Source organism: Pleuronectes platessa, chromosome 11 (genome assembly GCF_947347685.1).
Source record: "Pleuronectes platessa chromosome 11, fPlePla1.1, whole genome shotgun sequence".
Classification (NCBI taxonomy): Eukaryota; Metazoa; Chordata; class Actinopteri; order Pleuronectiformes; family Pleuronectidae; genus Pleuronectes; species Pleuronectes platessa.
The window spans coordinates 15,534,267-15,550,666 of record NC_070636.1 but is presented as its reverse complement, the minus strand read 5'-3'; the positions used below and the strand labels follow the sequence as shown (position 1 = coordinate 15,550,666).

General features: G+C 42.9%; 1 protein-coding gene across 1 annotated transcript in view; it reads right to left on the bottom strand.

Annotated features, from left to right (window-relative positions):
• The window catches only part of LOC128450761 (regulator of G-protein signaling 6), a 45,202-nt gene that overhangs the window by 15,262 nt on the left and 13,540 nt on the right, over positions 1-16,400 (bottom strand). The gene's annotated exons all lie outside the window — the stretch shown is intronic.

Sequence of the window (16,400 nt, the reverse complement as noted above, 5' to 3'; positions counted from 1 at the left end):
TGACCAATCAGTTTGGGAGAATTACTGGAAACTTTTGCAGATTTTCTTTTAGATCCTCAAAACACCTTTATAAAACTGTAGAGGAAGAAAACCCCCTGAAAAAGTATTGTATAGATCATCATATAAAGTGAATACTGGATGTTTCAGTCCACTGCAAAGATCAGGCATTGAAGACAGAGTGAGTTGTGATTAAAAATACAAGAGAATTGACTAGTTTACTGAAACACCTCCACATTGCGTATGTTCATGGTAACACTGCTGCATTGTGGGTGAATTGAATGTATCGAGTGCTTTGGTCAGAGGCTCCGGGCCAAGTGTAAGAGGCTGTCACTGCTCTTCCCGAGTGGCCGAGATAAAAAAAATCACACCTCAGAAGCTTCCGGAGCCCCGAACACATCACACATCAGCTGCAGGAAATCAGGCCCGGCACGGCCCGCCACTCAACCTCCACACGGGGGGGGACACAGACAGTAAATAACGGACACCCTGTCACTCAAAGACATGGACAGTGGACACGCGTGTTTAAACACACACATGAACATACAGAAAAAAAACTATATAGACCTGTAAAGGGTTTGGAACAGAAAAATGTACTCAGGTCAAATATTGATGTGAGCAACCAGTGCTCCGATGCCTGGAAGAGTCTTGCTAGAAATCAATTGACATCAGAAAGACTCTGCTTCTGCACACCTAGCTGTATTATCAGCAGACAACCGTCTGCACTACAGCGGCTGCTAAGGTCGGGCTATTAAATTCTTTATGGCTCCCTAAGCATCTGTCTAGAAGTACACTCCGACGCTTGCACACACACACACACACACACACTCACACGCATATGCCCCCACACACACACAGTATAGCAAAGCTGATTAAGTGAACGTTTGGAGGGTTCATCTCCCGGGCTCAGCAGAACACAGTGATTTTAAAGGAGCTTCTTCTGATTCCTCTCAGCTGAAGCATGTTCCCTCAGTCTCCCTCCACAGTTACAGTCTACTTCACGTCACGATCGCAGGCACACGGCATCACGCTGCGCCACAGTTCGTGCCGTTGCGGCACACTTCTGGACCCTCTCTCTAACTCCTCTCTTGCCTCTTTCCTCCACTGATCATTCATCATTTAACACAGCAGATATGTGAGTGAATTTCTTCCACTGTGGAGAGAATACAGACTCTAAAGCCCTGAATTAAGATGTGGGAGATTATGTTAATGCATTTATAGTTTTTTTGATGAATAATACGAATCTGTTATTCATCTTTCATCCAACAACATGGGCATCAAATTACATTTGGCTATTACTTGACTGTTACATGTTCTTCGATGATGAGGGCTTAATTATTTCAAGTTTTTCTTACTGTCAACAAAGCCAAAATTAGAATGACAGTCCATCTCTGCCAACAGTTATCTTAAATTCAATCAAGCTGCACCAAATTGCACACACTCACAGCTAGCAGCTCTCTAATGGTTCCTATTTATTCATCTAGATCCATGAATTATTCCCTTGGAAATTAGTGAAATTGTCAGAAAAAGAATAAGAGAAAGCCTCAATGTTAAAGCTGCCTGGTTCCACCACAAACTGTAATTTTGTCTCTTTCTTAAAATGCTGTAGGTCCCATTCTATTACCATCCTACTGACAAACTAGTCAATAAACAAAAATGTATATCTTTAAACACAGATCACGATACTGGAATGTAAAAGTATTTATTTTCCTAAAATAACTGTCACTGTAGTTTGTAGGGGTGAACATGCTGAATGGTTGGAGACTATGTTCAGCAGAGGATTAAGACATATTGGGTGAGTAGTGAGTATTTATGGAAGCTGGATTGTGTATGTGGCAACTTGAAAAATGTGTATGTGGCAACTTGTGGCAACTTGAAAAATATACTTAACAGTACCCATGTTAATGGTTATCACTCTGTGAAGGGTTTTTAATGCTTTGTAAAACCACAATGTAGTATGTTAGGTATTTCTTTATTGTTATTGTTTTCATGGAACTTTAAGTAATATCACCAGTCATAGTGTTCAACTAATCGTGTTACTTTTGATTCGATGAGCTAAGGAGTACTGACTATAGACTCAATATTAAGCTAGATGAAATAAGGTGAAACCAAAGTGTTTTAAATTCCCCCTGGTGGTTTGCACAATTATAAAGAAAAATAAAATCTTGCCTCCTTCATGTAAGCAGATGGGAAATGGAGAAGGATCTGTCCAGTATGTGTATCGGCAGGTTCTCGATACCATGGCTCAATCCAACGATTGCTAGTACTCAGACTCCAATCGATATCATTGTTGATCGATAATGGCATTCTTATCCATGCTGTTTCAGCTTTAACCGTTTATCACACTGACCAACATACTGCAGGTGACGACATACATCAGTCAAATCAGGTGTCAAGTTTTTAAAGGCCAATCTGAAAACCATGTCTTGAAGTGTGTGTGTGTGTGTGTGAGTGAGTGTGTGTGTTTCTTTCTCAGCAGTTCTCTCTGCACCTCTCTTTGTGGGTTTTTACCTGTAAACTAATGTAATATTCATCCTCAGTCGTCCTTTGTCCCCGCAGAATTGTGCAGCTTTAAAGTCACAGTCAACGACAAAGCTATACACACTCTTTTGGAGAAGTGGATAAAGAGAGAACAACAAGCGGAGCGTCTATCCAACTGCAGCACATTTACTCAGCCAGCCACCATAACAATCAAACCCACTACCTGGGAAAAGCATTAAGTGGATGACTCACACAAGGGCCCCATAAATCCAGAACAAAGCAGCCAGATGTATATGGATTTAATAACGCATATAATGCAGAGGAGGGAGGAGCCGGAGAGCAGTGCGTGGCAAGACAATTACCAATCTCACACCATAAGCTTGAGAGAACGTCTTGGCATGAATTATTGACGAGCACCGGCTATGGAGAATTACTGCTTCAAGTCTGTTGATAAGACTCTCACAGGGGGCATGAGAGAGAGAGAGAGGGAGGGGGAGGGGGAGGGAGAGGGAGAGAGAGAGAGAGAGAGAGAGGGATGGAGGGAGAGGGAGAGAGAGGGAGAGAGAGAGAGAGAGAGAGAGAGAGAGAGAGAGAGAGAGAGAGAGAGAGAGAGAGCCTTTGTATTTCAGGCCTGAGTTCGCCTACATGTGAGCACGAGCAGTTTTGCACGAGAACAATCAGGTGCACAACAGATTAGCACTGAAACATCACAATCGCTCGTGGGAAGATAAACCCCTCCACTCACAACAATGGAGACAAGGCTTTGAAATCAGTTGAGTTCGATGCCACTGTGACGGACTCCTCAAATCCCCTGACACACAACAACATGGAGAGGATTACGTCCTTTTGTCTCTGCTCCCATCCCATGTAAAAACGGACCTTGGTCGGGTTGTATAGCGGCAGAGAGGGAACGGTGGGCCTCCTTCTCTGCCTATAGAAGTACTTGGGAACAACTATAGAAAGTGAACACTGTATCTCCTGCGTGCCCAAGCTAATGGCGTTTGCGGCTCGGTGTGAAGGGCCCTCGAGAGGAGAACGTCGCTGCTCGCCCGTAATAACAGCACTTTGCCCCTCGCTGCACCCGGCTCTATAAATGATTATCAGGAGAACACTTGTGTGTCTTGCAACCGTGTGTTTGCATTCGCAGCACACGTGTGTTCAAAATGTGTGGCACAGCACGTCTGTGTATTTGTCTGTGTGTCATCCGTCTGTCTTATCTTTTATAGCTCAGAGGGCAGCAGCAGCCACTCTGTATACAATACATGTAGGAGGGGAAGGGAGGATGCCGCCTGGGGGGGTGTTGATGTACAAGCAACAAGAGGCCACTACCACTGAACATTTACTCCACATTAATGTCAGGACGGTTCACTCTTAATGTCTCAAGATGTCCCCACTTCCTGCTACATGTTCTTGTAATTGGACTTAATGGAATGAAATAACACCATCTAAATGGGAGCATCAGTGACAAAAATAACCATAAACTAAATGCGACATGTTCGTAGGCAGCTCCTGATGGAAACATCCACTCCTAATTGAAACTCTGTGACGGTGTTCTCTTTTCTTCTTTTTTCTTTTCCAAAAATGGCGAGAGATGAGGCTATTAAAAACTGTCCCAGTCTTCAGAAATGAGACCGCTGCTTCTAAAAGACGGATCAGGCAGTAATAGTGTCATTAATGATTCAGAAGTCGTCGCAGAGCAGACTTGTCATGGTTGAAAGTCGTTGGGGGGGTGTGAGGGAGAAGACAGATGTCCAGGTGACACGATCATTTTTTATTCACTTGGACCTGCGAAGATTAAATTGTGGTCAGACTTTGAAAAGTTTTCAAGTTTGGAAAGTGATTTCCTGATGTTAAGGTGAATGAGAATGACCTTTTAACATTACCTCAGTCCTATGTCAATCTGATGACCTGTGGTCTGAACTGGACAGGAAAAATAACTTGAAGTTATGGTTGAAAAATTGATTCTGAAACTCTTTATTTGTTGAAATCCTCTTCGCGTCCCGATTGTAAAAGTAAGTCACAGGACTGTTATGAACACGACCGATCATTTCATTCAAACCAAATGAAACGATTGCTCGGTTTACCTGTCTGTCACTAATGGACCTGCCTGCCTGTGCTCTCCCTGCTCATGACCGAGGTCTTCAGTTGGGGAGACATTTACCGCTGAGACGATAAAAACCATTACCAGAAGTTAGAGAGCGAGTCATGGAAGTCATCTTCTTGCAGTTCGTGGGAGGAAGTATTAGTTGCATATTATCAAAATATAGCCTGCTCTTGCTTTCCAGGATTACCAATCCCTGATACTTTGTGTAGCTCAAACTTAATATGCTACTAAAGTACTAAAGTACTTTAGAAACTACATTTCTAAAGTAGAAGGCATAGTGTGAATTATAGGTTTTAGTCTCACTACAGGGGTTTGGAGCATTTCAGCATCCAGCTTCAAACGGGTCAGAAAGAAAAAAAAAATCATTAGATTCATGTTGTGTCATACGCCAGAGACGATGGACGCCGCGGTGCTGAAGTGGCAAATCAGGAATTCATCGGACAAACAGAATCTCTCACTGTGCTTCTCTTTGTTGCAGCTCCATCGATTCATCTTCTGAAGTCACAGCCACATCCGTCTCCACACTGACCAAGGATGCCTCCCAGGAATTTTCACAAACATACTTTATCAAAACTTCTGGCAAACATTATGGCGCCAGAATGTGGAAACAGCATGACCCAGTTCAACCTCTGAGCTGATGATCTGTTGCTGACTGGTTTGAATGGACTCAAACTCCAAATCCTGGACTTGATGTGTTTGTATTAGTACACTTTCTGCTTGGAGTATTAACAGATTTGTTTTTCTGTAGCTGCAGTGTTGCCATACCCTACAGTCCCCTACTTGTTATGCATTGCCTTCTAATTGGACGTGAATCAGTTGCTGGGTCAGCTTAGACCAAATTTAACTCTGTTGGTTGCCCTACAGCTTCAAACTGCTTTATATACTTTAAATTAATTCATTGCCTAAAACATGCAGCTAAACTTTCTTTCTGCCTGTATTTTGTTTGGAAAGCTAAGTGATGCCTTAAATGCAATTTCATTTAAACTTCCAGATGCATGAAACTTTTGATTGCTACTTTAAATGTGTGTTTAATGTGTTTCAACAGATATATTTATTTTATGAACATTTTATGATGTAAAATGTCTAAAAACAGCTAGACCTATGCTTTATATCTTATTGAATTGGGAACGTGTATTATCCCAATTTTCTACCTACAGAAATCAATGATGTTATGTCCAATTTGAATGCATCATCACGGGAGTATGAACAAAATTTACCTATTTATCCAAATGTATGTTTTTACAATACACATTTGACATAATTTATTGAGAGGACTGTTCAAGCGTAGCATGGAGAGCAAGAGTGGGGAAGAGAAAGCAAAGGCTCCGGTCGGAACCGAACCCACAGCTGAGGTTTTTGACAAATCTGCATCTGAAGTCAGCAGAGAAATAAGCTGAGCAAATGTTCCACACAGATTCATTATTATAATGAAACTGCTTTAACTCTGTGTGTTCTTTTACCAGATTTAATCACCAGGTCAGTTACTTTTGGACAGACGGACACTTCTGAGGATTATTAAGCTTCTACAAATATTTAATTTGCATACAACCAAACTAACTGAAGGGCACAACCTGCAATTTCTCTGACTTACTGTACTTTTGTCTAAACGTCCACTTCTGTTGTAAATGAAACTGCAAAAATGTGACACATATGGATCGACGCCTGCGAGCAAGTTCAGGCAGCCAACTCGAGCTGCGCTGCTCCAATCATCTGACATACATCATGTGAAATACATCATGTGACATACATCATGTGACATACATCATGTGAATCAGAATCAGAATTATTTTTATTGCCAAGTATGATTGCACATACAGGAAATTGCCTTGGTGTTGTTCATTGGTGCACTGAACATAAAACAACAATATAAAACAACCTATACACATAAAACAACAATATAGAAACAACAATATAAAAGCAACAATATAAAAACAACATAAAACAACAATATGGAACAAAATGGAAGAAGATATATACAGTACAAGAGTTATGGGCATCTACAACACATTGATATTAAGCAGAGAAAATGTCCCATCACTCCCTTTGTTTGCCCTACTGCTGCGTCAGTATTGTTGCCAGTTGCTTCAGCCCCTCCACCACCCCTGCATCCACCTGTGAGCTCCGACGGGGGCCATAAATATTTGCTCATCACTCCAAGCATATCTATGTAATCATATCTGCGGGAGTGATTAGCCCGGAGCCTAGACTCTAAACAATAACATGTTCAACTGTTGCAATAACTGTTTCAACGCGAGTCGTCTGACTGGACTGTTCATTCTGTGTATGTTTCATGCATGTAGTCTGTCCTGACTGGTGACGCATCATAAACTAAAGTCTCCCAAGTATACAACCTGTCTCACGATACTTTTCTCTCAGTGTCACTTTGACCTCTGTGCCATACTGGGTGCATAATTAAAAGAGTTCCAGCTGGTGTGTGGCGCCCTGGGGAACGAGGTGAGAATAAAGCCTGCTGGCGAGAGAGAGAGAGCGAGAGAGAGAGAGAGAGAGAGAGAGAGAGAGAGAGAGAGAGAGAGAGAGAGAGAGAGAGAGAGAGAGAGGACCCCCCTCTTCCTCCCTTCCCTCTCCTCCCTTCTGCCACCTCTCTTAAAATGTCAACTCACGGCGAGGGAGCGGTGAGATCTCACACACCGGGGAGAGAGACACCGACGGCCGAGCAAGGAGCAACACGGCGGACTGGAGAAGCTCCCCCCCGAGCGGTGGTCCGAAACTTTCCACTGTGGAGACGTGTGAATGATATTTGCTCCTCAATCCCACGCTGACACGAACACGTGAAAAAAAAAGCTCTTGGCCATTCTCACCAAATCACCTGCCGGGTCTAATATCGCGTCTCAGTGAGGCATCAACTGAAAACTAACGGCTCTGAAAGAGACACATTCGCTGATCCATCTCTTCCCCTAATTGCCATCTCCACGGGAATGCCCTGAAGGAGAAGCTGTTTCTTTTCTGACATGAACAACTGGTTCTCCCATCAGGCCCTGCAGCTGAAAAAAAGCCTTTTTACACTCCACCAAAGCCATTTTTCTCTTCTGCCAATACCTCTCAAATGTGACCCCTGTGATCGTTAGTGGGAATGGATTTGAAACGTACTGAAATTGATTGTTTGAATCTGCAGAAGAGGAAATCCCATCGAGTCAAATCTGGCCTCTCTCTCTCGAGTGGCATAATCTCGACCTGCTGATGGTTAAGTGTGTGCTCGATAACCTCTTTGTGTTGTTCCGCTGGATGGAGTTTTCGGGGTTTTTCTCAAGGATGAGGCAACAAATAACGAGCGTCAGGAGGCGCTCTGGGTTTCACGTGGGTCAACATGTAGATAATGCATCACAGACATTCAGTATATATTCATCCAGTTCTGCCAATCAGCTCCTGTAATTAAGAGAAAGGGTTCGGTGACATTCTTTCCTCATGTCAGGTGTTGCCCTATGGATTCATGTTTAATTTAATCCAACACCAGCAATTAACAGCCTCTTTAGCTGAAGTGGTCACAGCACAATACGGACCCTGTCATGACAAAGAGACTCGTAGGTACACAACTGTACAGAGAGTCCAATTAGCCTCAGCCTGATGAGGGGCTGGATGCTCCTCGGGGGGGGGGGGGGGGGGGGGGGGAGAGAGATGATGAGTGTTGCCTGTTTGAGCCAGTTCCGTATGGTAACTGTGAAGGGACCCTGACTGTGTGTGTGTGTCCGGTGTTTTTGTTCCCTCTTAAGGACCATTTACAGCTTAAACAGCTTGTCAGGTCCGTTAAATATAATTTCTAAAATCCTGGTTAAGGTTGAGTTAGGCATGAATTGGTCATGGGTGGGATTATGTCAAAGTTGGCCACAATTTACTAAATTAACAAATATATGTCTGACATCCATGCACAATTTCAGATTCTGCAAGGTTCACTTTTAAGTCATTCCTTGTCGACGCCTAGTTCTTTAGCTTTGAGCAAAACCACACATCATTTAATTGATCAGAAAAACTGCACATTGTGAACTTATAACTCTTAGAAATAAAAAAAAAAAAGTTTGGGGATGGTTGTCTAATTTATCTTTTAAAAAATTCTACTGACAAGACAAGGACACTTCAGGGGCCGATCAGAATACAGCTGGAGCCATTACCCCACTGGCCTGCATGTGGATCCGCCCCTGGAATATAGTTTTGGTTCGGCTGTCCACAATGAATGGAAGTCAATCCAAAATCCTAATTAGGAGTTTCTAAGTTTATGTGTGTGTCAGAGATTCTCTCTATCTCCATGGCAACGCAGTGGCAAGAGGTGCTGAGCAATTAAAAGTTATTGAAGTTCCGCTCCGGCCTGGGCAGCGTGCCAGCTTGACTAAATTACAATAACAGCTTGAGCTCTTTGGATGGAGGGGATAATCTTGTTGTCAGACTTTTTGACTCACTTTGAAAATAAATACAGAAAAGAGGAGTTACCTTTAATTAAACAGCGTCCTGGTTGCATAAAAATCAAAGCTTTGGCATCGATTCTTGTGAGCGAAATGGAAAGACTGAGTCTACGACGGTTTACACTCCGGAAAGTATAAGCCACGAGCCACAGTGACTCATCAGGTCACCTTTCTGTTGATGAGACTCAAGGAGGACAGAAAAAGATCATCTGCCCTCTTGTAAATGTCTGTTGTTAGATAGTCCACGTGTTGCTAAGGGCCTGAGTGCAGGGAAAACAGGAGTCTGTCTGCACAGAGCGTCCACTCTAAAACAAAGTGGCCAATGCAGATACAGGGGGAGAGACACTGTCTGAAATGAGGGTTACTCATATAGGCTGGTTTTTCTCTGCACTGTGTGTGTTTATTGCTGTGCTGCTTTCATTACATGTCAAAAATGAACCACGGCTGCAGCTACGAGCAACAAAAGGTCATTTTGTTCCGGAGGGGGAGAATCGCATTACCTGCAGTTCACTCCTCTGCAAAAGCACCCCAAAAAAAACATCCACCAACAGCAATTCACATGCAGGGAGGCTACGTTCACTGCAAACACGTCTCACAGCACCTGCATGTTGAGTGCCTGTGGGACTCTGGAAAGGTTCAGACTCTAATATGGTTCAATGTCCTCACAGCCACGGGTCTGTGATTAGAGGGATAAAGCAAAGGAAGGGTATTAACATGAGGAGGGATGATGGGATGCGACAAGAATTCTAAAGACTGCACCTGGCCATTAACTGATGGACGAAATGACAGCTCCACAAAAGTGAAGCCAAAGCATCTTGATCGCCCCCTGGTGGATGGCTGCAGTAGAGGTCAAAAGCCTGTAAAGGCTGTTAAATACTGCCTTTACTTACAAAAAGTAATGCGTCCATTTAAAATGATTTAACCATCACTGCCAACATATATCCATGCAACCATAATGTTGGCATGGTTGTTAACCAAACATCCATTAGAGGGCAGAGCTTCTGACGACAACAAACATGGCAACATCGAGCCGACTGTGATCATGTGCCTCTTTAGCAAAGCGTCTGTGTTGTAAATGGCGGTGGTCCAACTTACCACCTTGCAAAGTCAGGATTCTTTCCTTGTATCCTATGGTCCTCCTGCTTGAACTCTTGGCTACACTGCTTTAATTTAGTACTGCTGCATTTTGTCTTTTTCGTCTGTATCAGTAAGCTTTTCGAAAATGTGAATTAAATGAACGCAGAACCGGGAGAGAAGGATCCGTCCAGTGTTAAATTCTCCAGTAGCTTTGGTTTTAATAAATTATTTGATGCTTCGAAGTTGGGGTGAAACGTCATGATTTTCAGCTGAGACTGACCCACGATTGATCGAGTATCGATCGGACCGTACTACCCCGGCTCTATAACCGATCGTTACTGCGAAGACTTGGCATGATTCTGGATAGTGTAAAAAAGTAGAGACTCAATGTCAATCTTCACACAGTCTGTGCACAGGACAGAGAACATTTGCTGCTATCTGCCTGATGGTCAGATTTAAACTTCTCTCTAGACAGGGTTTCTTAATTCTTTGCCCAGACACCACTGTCCCTTAATCTCACTCACAAGAGCAATCTAAGTCTCACCTCTGGGTCACAAGGTGTTCACTGTGATACAAGACCGAGGGTAAGCTGCTAAAATGTGAAAGTGGAAATCAACAATGGTGTGAGTGTCAGGTGAGAGGCAGTGGATAACACCGTCTATTTTGAGGATCCTCACTGTTTAAAGCCCCCATGGGGGCCTCAGACCGGGCACAATTTCTCCCTGCTGCTGCCAATGTAATAGCTTGTATAGAAGCTGCTCTTACTCACCCTTGCTGTCTGTGTGAGAAAGAGGTGATCCTGAATTCACGTTCAGTCTTTCTTTTCCCCTTTTGTGATCAATACGTCTTCATCTTGGCTTCCTATGTGGGGCACTGCAGCAACCAATCATGTAATAATATCTACGAGAGATTGGTTTGAAGTTGTAAAACCTCAGGACCATCTGTCCTGATGTTGGCCTCGTCCCCTGACACACTACTCCTGCTGGTCCCATTCCTTGAGGCCTGGTGGTAATTAGGTTAGAGAGAGAGAGAGCGGGAGAGGGAGAGAGGGAGAGAGGAAAGAGGAAGCATCATCAAGCCCAGGTTTGCCTCGGCCCTCACTGGGCCCACAAGTCTGTTCTTGATGTTTGAGACACAGGAGACAAACTCTAATCGCAGGAGAGGATAAGTCATGTCAGGAGTGCTTCTGAACACCTTCTTTCAATATCTTCTAATTCCGGAAATCTCTGTCTGTCTGTATTTGGGTCACATAACTCATGAACCGATCATCTCATCGGCTTCACACTTGCCATGGGTATTGTTAATGGCCTGAGGGAGTGCAGACTGTGGTTTGAAGATCGTGTCGGTTGCTTGACAAACCTCTGAAATAGCCAACGCTCAATGTGTGAGAAAATATCAGCCGTTAAGAAAATCATTCAAATTTACATATAAGCCACACACACGTGAACAGTAATAAAATACATTTATTTTATTTTATAAAAATCCTATATATAGACTATAAAAAGTTTTCAAACTTCACTCTGAACCAGATACTGTTTATAGAATGTTCTGCACACAACGTCCAGCACAATAACATTGTTAATAACAATTAACAATAATAAATGACACGTTATTGTAGAATAGTTTGAGGAGAACTCACTAATGACAGTAATTCTAAACTAGCACCAGAACATTACCACAGGCCAAGAAAATAATATATTCCAGAAAGACAGAGGCTCAGAACACACTAGTTTACACAATTCATGGATAGTAATTTCCCCTCGCTCCCTAATCTACGTGATCGCATCTGAGGTATTGATGCGTGATATTTATCAGGCCTGATACGCAGCCACAGAGGACACTGAGGCAGCATCTGAGATGGTTATTTAAATGACAATATGTGTTCTCCAGTAACAATAAAATAAAACTGGGAGGCAGATCCAGCCTCTCCCATCTGTGCTCAGCTCCATCCATTACAACACACACAGATGGTTCTTTAGCCTGTCATTAGTAAACTGTTGAATGGCTTAATGTGTGTGTGTGTGTGTGTGTGTGTGTGTGTGTGTGTGTGTGTGTATGTATGTGTGTGTATGCGAATGTCTATCTATAGTTCTGAGGGCCAAGTTTGGTTCAATACCATCATTGTGAGGACATCTTGATGTTGTGAGGACATTCTGGACAAATTCAAAGACTTGGTTTTAGGGTTAGGGTTAGACTTAGGTTTAGGTTAGGGTTCGGTTAGGATTAGGCATTTACTTGTGATCGTTACGTTTAGGGTAAGGGGCTAGCGAATGCATTATGTCAATGAGTGTCTCACAACTACATAGAGACAAGTGTGTGTGTGTGTGAATGTGTGTGTGTGTGTAGAGTCACTTTGAAGCCAAATGATGCATCACATCTTAATCAGCTTAGTCAACTTTTGATTTAAAGTAATGTTTCTCTTCCCTTTTTCCGTTTCATGCCATGATGCTATAACACCATCTGCTCCTGACTCCCGGGACGCTGTGCGTTTCAGTCCTCTGCGCATCTCATGCCTCAGCTCAGAGTCATACTGCTCCTCAGCTCTGTTCTTCTCGTGCTCACATGCAATCAGTGAGTAAGAGAGGACCTTGACCTTTCAAGATTCAAGGATTTCCTGTCATGGCTACTATAAGGGGAGATTTTTATAGCTCCACTGGGCATCATTAGGCTCCATCCCTTCCCCTTTCGTCCTGTCACACACACACACATAGCTGTTACCCCAGCTCCTACAAGCCTATTACCTGTGCCAGTGTGAGAATGCTGGTGGGCTTTTAGGGAAAGGAGTGTGACAATGTGAGAGACACGGAGAGAGAGAGTGTGGGTGGTTCAGGCATTACTCATATTGTTGGGACCTACATCTGATACAGTCATGTAAATCATTACATTTTAAGGTGAAGACATGTTTAAGGTTTAAGTAAGGGTTAAGTTTAGGTTAAGGTTAGGTTAAGGCATGGGTTTAGGTTAGGATTAGGCAAGTAGTCAATGTGGTTGTGTAAATGATTAAGGTCAGAGTAAATCCCTAGGAAATCAATCTAAGTCAACGTAATGGTCTATGGAGTCATTGAGACACACTTGTGTGCATGTGTGTGTGTGTATGTGTCTGGATGTGTGTGTGTGTGTGTGTGTGTGTGTGTGTGTGTGTGTGTGTGTGTGTGTGTGTGTGTGTGTGTGTGTGCCTCTGGACCTACTCATTGTAACTAACACGAGCTGAACCTGTTGTCAGACAGCAAGCGGCACACTTGCCGGGCAGCTCTGCGCGTGTGATGCCGAGCTCCAGGACATTTTTCTCCGAGCATCATTTCAAGTCTGGTGAGGTGCTATGAAAACAACTCTGTTCTCGCTGGATGACAGATTTCCAATGCTGGCAATAAAGCCTTGTTACTTCCAACTCACTGGTACAGGTAATGTAATTCGGGCGGCAGGGCTGACATGTGGAGGGAAAACCTCATCTCACAGCGCCGCAGGGCAGCAGGCAGCACCACACACCTGTAATGTGCTTTGCTGCACCCTGGCCTAGGAGGAGTGACTCCTCTCCACGATAGAGACCGGCAGAGGAGAAGTAAGCAGTGTTGGCCTTTGTCCCGCTGTCATCTTCTCCCTCGTGCAACTCCTGTCCCATTAAAACCCTCTAATCATTTTTTAATGAAACTGACTTAAGTGACAGAGCGAAAGTCCCGGTTTAATTACAGGCAAAAATACTGTTTATTAACTAACCCTTTCAATGATCCTAAAATGAATATTCAATATTGAATTAATTCATTGTTAAAAATTACTATTACCAATCATTATTTAATAGTGAAAGTAAAATGGCACCTGTGACAAGGCTCAACAGTCCCTTTTAATTTTAATAAAGCTGCACCATATAGGTATCACTCACCTTAAGGTGCCTGAAATATTTTCAATAAGATCCATGAATTATTGCCGGGAAAATCAGTGGAAATGTCTAAACAAAACAAAAAACTAACCCTAACCCAATCCTACGACACAACCCAGGATCTCTCTGCCTGCAAAACTCAAGCCAAACAGTTCTGGGTCCTTATGGTCACTTGGACTAAATGGAAGTATGGTGTGCCATTCCTCATTCAAAATCTGCCCAAGTCCTTCCAATCAATCCATCCATCCATCCATCCATCCCGCAGCTGGAGCCAATCCCAGCTGATATTTGCAGGGGTACATCCTGAACATGTCGCCAGCGTAGGGCCAACATATAGAGACAAACTGTCATTCACACTCACATTCACACCTAAAGTCTTCAAATTACCTCATCCCAGTCCGCATGTCTCTGGAATGTGGGAGGAAGCCAGAGTAACCAGAAAACATGCAAACTGGGATTCAAACCCAAATCCCTCTTGTCGAGATGCAATACCAGAATCCAACATACATAACTTGAGCTTGTTCACCTAAGATGAGCCACTGACAGATCACAGCCAAGGGAGCCAACACTTAGCCTTAATCGACACATTTCCGAGGGCTAGCTAATAACAGGATATGTTCCAGGGGTGTGTTACCTTAATGGCTGATTGACTGATTGATATAATCAATAGATAGTGAAGCTTGAGCACCACAGTAGGGTTGTTTTATGGCAAATCCTTCCACACTGCTGATTGATTATCTGTGATGTGGACAGACCACCTTCAGTGACAGCTGATGCATTTCTTGCATTGACCAAATTTCACCTATGAATCTTTTATTCTTTCACCTCAGGGGACCCAGAAATGAACCATCTATTATGTCGAGCAAGATCCAGGATTTGCAGGCGAACCCTCACACCCCCCCTTGAATTATTGAATAGGCTTCCATGGTATGTGATCTAATATCCTCTCAACATATTTCAAAAATGAAGTGGAGTGTCCTTTTCTGTTTTCATTCCCGGCTGTATGCTATCTGTACGTGACAGCAGGCTGTAATTTAGCCAGCGCTTGTGACGGTGATTTGCTCTGCCACAGCTGCTTTAAGACATCAGCATTGTCTATGGAAAGTACTTCTCTGACCTGGGCTCAGGATATTGTGATCACAACCAAATATATAGGATATTAAGATTAAGATTAAGATGCATTTATTTGTCCCAAACACATGCACAGACATGCACAGGCACACTCATGCAGTAAGGGAAATTTAACCTCGGCTTTTAACCCATCTGGTGCAGGACACACAGAGCAGTGAGCGACCATGTACGGCGCCCGGGGAGCAGATGTTGGGGGAGTAAGGTGCCTTGCTCAGGGGCACTAGACAGGGTAGAAAGAATCCTCTTGGATTTTTGGACAGATCAATCCAGGTTCGTCTTTTTGTTGTTTCTCTGTGGAGACGAACCAGAGACGAACCAGAGAACTTTTCTGCCCAAAGTCCAAGTTTCTGCCACTAGTCCACTGCAATGAAGCAATATCTCTACCAAAGAGACAGAAGGAGAAAATACTGGATTGTGAAAGCTCATGGATAACTCACACCACAGCAGTGTGAAGTTCACAAACTGTCCTAAAAAATCTGATGACGTTGTGTTATTGAGATGAAGCTCTTCAAAGCTTTTGAGGCGCTGATCACAAAAAAAACAACAACCTGTTTTATACAGAGATTTAACATGTGCTAATGGACCTTCTTCCCTATTCAAGTGCATTTATAATTAAAGAATCCTGATTTGCCAAACGTTCAACGATTTAAAGTATTTTTTTTAATTATGTGATTGAAATTCATATCAAATTGAATTTCAGAACTCATGGTTTAACTAACAGCATCCTCTAATAAGTATAGGAGGATTGAGTTTATCACAGTGAGTCTCCAAAAACGGATGCTTTTCTGTAAAATGGACAAAATCACATATGACTGTCAATGTTAAATAAACACAAAGAGATACAGTTAGCTCAAAGGATTCCATGGCCTTCTGTACACACATGCTGTATTTACACATGCTGGCTTAGTACAGCACATGATGTCAACATGGTATAATGATCGAACCATTTAGAAGCAAGAAGGGCCTAGACTGTGATAAATGTGAAAAGAAAAAAAACCCCACACTGGTTACCTTTGAAGATAGATGATGCACTTCCACTTCATCCTAACATCCAGAAATTAAGCCAAAATCTCCTGAATTAAAGTGTCTCCATCTTGTGCTGATGACATCATTTGGAGGCATGTCTATGAACATGCTTTTGACCAATCATGAGTCAGTCTTAGCTGTTGATCATGATGTTTCACCCCACTCATGGAACAATTTACATTAAGACAATTAAGACATACATCAGCATGATAGCAATCACCTATAGACTGTCAGAAACCATCTTTGAACAAATAATTATGATGTGTATATTGACTTTTTAGTTTCATATCACATCCGG